This window comes from Malus domestica, chromosome 08 (genome assembly GCF_042453785.1).
Source record: "Malus domestica chromosome 08, GDT2T_hap1".
Lineage (NCBI taxonomy): Eukaryota > Viridiplantae > Streptophyta > Magnoliopsida > Rosales > Rosaceae > Malus > Malus domestica.
Window position 1 is genome coordinate 13,773,057 of NC_091668.1, and position 6,272 is coordinate 13,779,328.

A 6,272-nucleotide genomic window follows, 5' to 3' on the forward strand; every position below is an offset into this window, starting at 1 on the left:
TGTCATACAACTTAAGTCAATTGGCTTGACGTTCGAAGCCCATTGGGCCTTGAGGCCCAAAACTAACCCGTGGTCTTTTAACGAACTTTATTCGTTTGATTAATTAACATATTAATTAATCCTTGCCATAAATAATTAAACCATTTAATTATTCTTACTCATCTCTATTGTTTCTTCAATCTCCACCTTACACGGTGTACGATCCATTAGGTTCCTTTTAGCGAGGCAGTGGGCGATTAAAACTCTTTAAAATCGATTGTGAATTGAAACTTACTTTCAATTCTCCCTTTAGTGTTTATACACGTTTAGGGCTTCCACAAACCAAGAGTGACACCTAGCAGCATATCATGGTTACCCAAGCTAATCAGAAGAGGTAGAGAACCTATTCAGTTTAGGATTACAAATGCAATACGGTCTTTCTCTAATACAATACTCTTGACCACATTGTTTGGTTTGATAGTTTATTCATGTCTACTATCCAATGTGATTCGTGTGCTTATATGATTACCTTGAATGTGATTTAGAACGACTTTTCTAAATCTCATTCATACTCTGGCCAGAGATTCTTAATCATATCATAGAGTATTCTCCCTCAAATGGTTTGAAGGTTAGAGATCCCTTGTTGCGCATTCACTTGCCTCCATAGCTAAGTGGCTTAACCCCAACTATGCCGTGGACACCCTCATTTTGGAGTGACTTTTGACATAATCAAAGATCAAGGACTTAACCACAAGACAACTATGATGCCTCAGGTCAAAAGACTACTTTGCATTATCCCAACCATGAGTTCTCATGTGACATGAATATGAGAACTCTTCGTTGCTCGTGTTCAGTGAACTCATTCTCTATTGAGCACCTACGTACTTGTCTTGATGTCACACACACCAATGACTCGAGACTAGTCACTCTCCCTGAGAGAAGACACAGCACGTACTGATCTTAACGGACTGTCAATGCCCAATTGGCAATCCTATGATCAGGAACGTTTAGGATGTGTCTACGAAAGAATGGTCTCATGAATCTAACTTCTTTAGATTGCATTCTCCCAATCACATATTCCTTGGACTTATCGTTTAAGCATATAACATTTATATGAGACGGCTCAAACAATAATGTTTGCCCTTGATATTAAACTAGATTAGTTTAACATATGAAATGTCCGTAAAGTATCATCATATGATTGGTTTTAGGGCACATTTCCAACAGCTTGGTCCTACAAATGCCTTTGTTGAACGGACCAAAATCCAAACGGTTTACCTGGTTCAAAATCTCATTTCCATACCATTCTTTGGATGTTGGGCAAGTTTCATTTGTGCTTTCGAAGGCTTTATTGTTCTCACACCACTCGTGGTCCCAAGGCAACCATCTATGATGACCAAGATAACAAACTTTTCCTACATGCCAAGAAGATGTTACGTTGTCCTTGCATATCAGAAATCATCGCATACGCGGAAAAATTGTCTATAGTCCATATCACTTCTACTCGTAATGTGAACATCTTCCCAATAAACTTATGATATGTACGAACATCGTTTTTATATAAATCGTTTAGGATACAAACGGCTGCAAAGAAACATCAATGGACCTTCTTGGATCTTTGATAATTAATGGAGTCATCATCTTATATACTTTCTTCATACATTTTCAAGGTGGCAAATTATAAAGGAAATACGATGATTGACCAAGTGTTGCGGTTTTTTTTAGAGCCCCGAACACATTAAATTCTTATATAGTGAGTCGCAATCTAACATTCTGTGGATTAGCTGCAAAATCGGGGTACAACCAACCAAACTTTTTTCTTGCCTCTGTCTACAGGTTACCTCATAACATCGTCATCTACCTTTATTCCTTATGTCATCTCATGTCGCTCGTAGTATGCATCAACATTTACAATTGCTGCAGCCTAGCAAATAACGCATAATTTTTTGTGGAATCTTTGTAGTTCTACTCTAAGATGTCATTTTAAACATCTACTCATTGCGTACATGGCATTTATATAACGCTTTATTCTTCTTATAGAATAATATACTATTATTTTTGCAAGCGTGAATTTTTCATAATCCAATCCGAGATCATTCAATACCTTTTTCGCACTTTTATGAACTTTAGGAAAATTGTTGTACTTTGGAAACATCATCTTGAAAACTCCCAAAACATAATCAAAATGCTGGTTCGACATACGAAACTTTATTTTACCATGCATTAGCTCCACAATGGTCGTGAACACTGAAATGTCCTTGTAACTTTATTTTGAATATCCATAACTTGTTCGTTAGGATCCATATTAGATTCAATAGTCTCCACTTGCATCACATATGAACACGAAACCTTGTCTAATTATTCACCATGATGACTCCAACTAGTATATGTCTCCATCATCCAATTTCTTACTAAATGAAGTCAAACATTTTTTAATTTCTCCCTTATTGAGTTGAACTTCCTACATGGACATAGGATTTTAGTTGAACCCCGGTTGTGTCTATTTGCAAATTCAATAAACTAATCTATTCCATACAAGTATTCATCAACACATTTGTTCGGATTATGTATCAATTATCTATGCATTATGTCTGTAAACTCAATACAATTACAATGATTACAACAACTTCAACGAGATATTGTCACCATATGTATCCAGTAAGGGCCCTATCCCACTCAGTAATGCACATTAATGTAGCGTATTACAGCTCCATCATATTTCATTTCAACATGGAAAATTTCGGCAGCATCTCCTTACAATTCTTCAAGTGCAAGACGTAGATGTAAAATACCTATTCCCATGATGGAAACCTAATCTATGAATAAAAAACTATGACACATAACTGTGCATCATGTCCAAAAAATGGGACAATTGAATAATCAATTGGACCGTAGTCATGCCTTTGCATCCATGCATGAAATTCAATGAATTCTCAAACGAGAAACTAAGCTTTTCTTAAACAAAAGCGTACGAAGTTAGGTACTATTAACTGTGTACAACCCAAAGCATTTTTGTATGTGATGTACAAAAATATTTGCATACAACTCCTAGTACTATTCACTTTAACGAAAAACCACACTTTTACACTAAAAAGTCAATCCTGGTACTATTCACTTTACCATTTATTTTGTCCTTATTATTAAAACTTAAAGTTTTCAAGCCATTTTCATTAGTTTTCCTATATATTAAATCACCAAAATGATAAAATATGAATTAAATAACTTAAATTAATAAAAAATAAATTAGCAAAGAAAATACCTTCAAATTCAGCCTTCACCAATAATCGTATACAATAAACCTATAGAAAACAAATTTAATTTTGTTAGTTTGAATTCACAATTGGTGTAGGACAAAATTTTGATTATTTCACTTGCAACAAAATTAAAAGAATGAAGCGGCGAGCAATAAAAAAAAGTGCTTGGAGAATTGGTAATTTAAGGATTAAAAGATTATTTGCTGTTGCCATATCTCGAAAGTGGATATTTTGGACTTTTCAAGTTGTTTGGATGAATGCTACTTTCCTTTCTAATGTGGTTGCAGAAGAGAAGATCATTTCTCCCACAAAAGTGGCTTGAACCATCTTTTGCAGAAGAGAAGTTCATTTCTCCCACAAAAGAAGCTAAAGTGATGGAGACTGATATATCATTATGCCAAGAAATGGTGGAGGTCAAGGTGGAAGAAAAAGAATAAGTAATTTTGGTTGTTGAAAATCTTGTTGATGAAGAACTCCGGAAACCTGACAACTCACAGGTGGAGACTCAAGAAATTCAAGGTATGAGTGAATCCGAATTTGTTATGACTTTGGAGAATCATAACTCTAGTAAATTGGAGTTAAATTCTATTGTTGACCAAACAAGAAAATTGGGTAAAGAAGAATGTTTTGATTCCCAAATGTCATATTTTGATATTGTTTATGGAATTAAATTCATGATTATTCCACTCAAACACACAGAAAGTTGGGCTTCTCAAGTTGAAGAATTTATTTGCATTATAAGGGAGTGCCTACAAACTATTAAGATCGTTTCAATGAGAACTCGAGGTTGAGTTCATTTCAAGTGGAGGAGTCAGATGTAGGAAATTTTTTGATTATTTTGCTTGCAACAAAATTAAAAGAATGAAGCAACGAGCAATAAGCAAAAGTGATTGGAGAATTGGTAATTCAAGGATTAAAAGATTATTTGTTGTTACCATATCTCGAAAGTGGATATTTTGGATTTTTCAGGTTGTTTGGATGAACGCTACTTTCCTTTCTGATGCAGTCATAGAAGAGATGTTCATTTCTCCAACAAAAGTGGCTTGAGCCATCTTTTGCAGAAATCCGTCAAAACATCAATCTACTAATAAACGGAGCTTTTTATTATTATTTTTTTGGGGTTTCAAGGACTTTATTATCTGTCTTTTAGTTTTCGTTTTAATTACCTAAGTCTTTCGAGATGCCTAATGGGATTGTAATTTGTTTATTTAAATCATTTCGCTTAAATTATCCTTTGAGATTTTTCTCAACTTTCTAGTGGATTCCAGACTTTGTTCTATAAGGCATTACGCTGGTAACCCTTTCATCGCTTCGTGTTGCGTCAACAATTCATTCTAAATACAAAGTCAAATCGCTTACCGGAGAGGGATAGATCAAGGAAGGGAGGGGAGATGGAGGGATTGGAGAAGATTTTTAAGAGATGAGGGAGGGAGGCAGCTACTGTTGCAAAATTTGGTTTGTAGTTTATGCTATCTCACAGCTGGATTTTTTATTATAAAGACGGGGTTCTTGCGCGACGAATACCGTCGACCGGATTTTTTTTAAATACAAACTGACCGGAAATCAGAAAACGTCAACCCAGCGAGATGGTTGAGAAAATCCTACAATTGCAATATTATATACACCTATATCAGCTCATAAGAACAAACACACATATTCTTACTTAATTAGAATTCATACAAACTACCGCATGTCAACTCCGTCTCTTACAACCGTTGTGCAATTACATATGATAAACGCAGAGGATTCCGTTAACGTAGACACCCTTTGTGATTGTATTTTTGTTCGTTACTATGTTTCATTTTCCTCCACTGATTTGTTCCACACACACGTTCCCATTAGTGTATCAGTGAAATTAAAGGCGGTAAGATAGTTCCAATTTCCAACTAGCATGAAACATAACAATTAAAGCTTCAATATATAAAACGGATAGAGATGAATTGCAAAACGTAGAAATTGAAATCGATGCAACCACGATGAAAGATTAATAGGATAAAAAAATGAAAAACAAAGATGCAGAAGAAAGTGAAGCTGCAAGTAGGAATTCACACCTGCCTATGTATAAGAAAACCAACGCATGCAGATCGTCCTTTGCTCCTCCTGTTGCCGATAAAGTGGAAATTTTCGCTTAATAATAGCACAATGATGGGATACGCATTTCTCCTATGTATACTAATTTTTTCTTTTTTGAACAAACATATTATCTACACTAAGAGAGGGGGTGGGCTTAGCCACACAATAGGAAAAATGTGATTCAAATTCTCCCTTGACAAGTATCGAACCTAAAACCTCTCACTTACAAGTGAAGAAACATACCACTAAATCGTAGTACTATATCCTATGTATACTAATTGTAATCACAAGTTGCTATATATTTCTTTTTTATATATATGAAGTTACTGTATAATTTACTTTGAGAAAAGAACAAGTTGTTTTAATTTATACCAAAACCCAAAGAAAAATAATTCCATATGTTTGATTTGGTCGAGTCAATATGGTTTAGTTAATTTTATATGTTGATGCATGTGCGTCTTTGGCCAAGTTGAGTAAATAAAAGATATTATTGAAATTGGCTTGATCAAAACAAACTTAAGGGATCTACCTATTAGATCTTGGCTTTTATAATAAAAATAGCACGATTGGAGCTATAAGCACATATTTCATATTTATTATTTCTTTTTATATATACAATGATTGATATTTTACACTAAAAATAAGAAAATAAATTGATATCGAACTCAATATTCACATTATGTAAACCTAAGACTTTTCACCATTCAAAGGATAGATGTCCCTTTGCTCTATCCATTTGTTTCTTTGATTGGTTGTTGATTGTTGTCCCTTTGCCCGCCTCACTGCATCTATCCATTTGACCGCCGTTCGAATCAGCTTGTTGGTTGGTTGAGTGTTGCTATTGGTTGTCGTTGATTGCTTTCTTTCGTTGCTTTGGTTGTTTGCTTGCGAGTATTCTTTTTTGGCAAACGCATGTTGTCTACCATCATGAGTTTGACAGGAGCTGTTGGAAAATTAACTTTTATT

The 6,272-nt window shown here is 34.7% G+C and overlaps 1 long non-coding RNA gene across 1 annotated transcript; it reads right to left on the reverse strand.

Annotated features, from left to right (window-relative positions):
* Positions 1-2,542: 2,542 nt before the first annotated feature.
* LOC139198426 (uncharacterized) lies at positions 2,543-5,412 on the reverse strand. Its single transcript, XR_011583900.1, has 2 exons — positions 5,285-5,412; positions 2,543-3,278 (listed from the first exon to the last, which is right to left on the reverse strand). It is a non-coding gene; the product is annotated as an uncharacterized lncRNA (long non-coding RNA).
* Between the last annotated feature and the right edge of the window lie 860 nt (positions 5,413-6,272).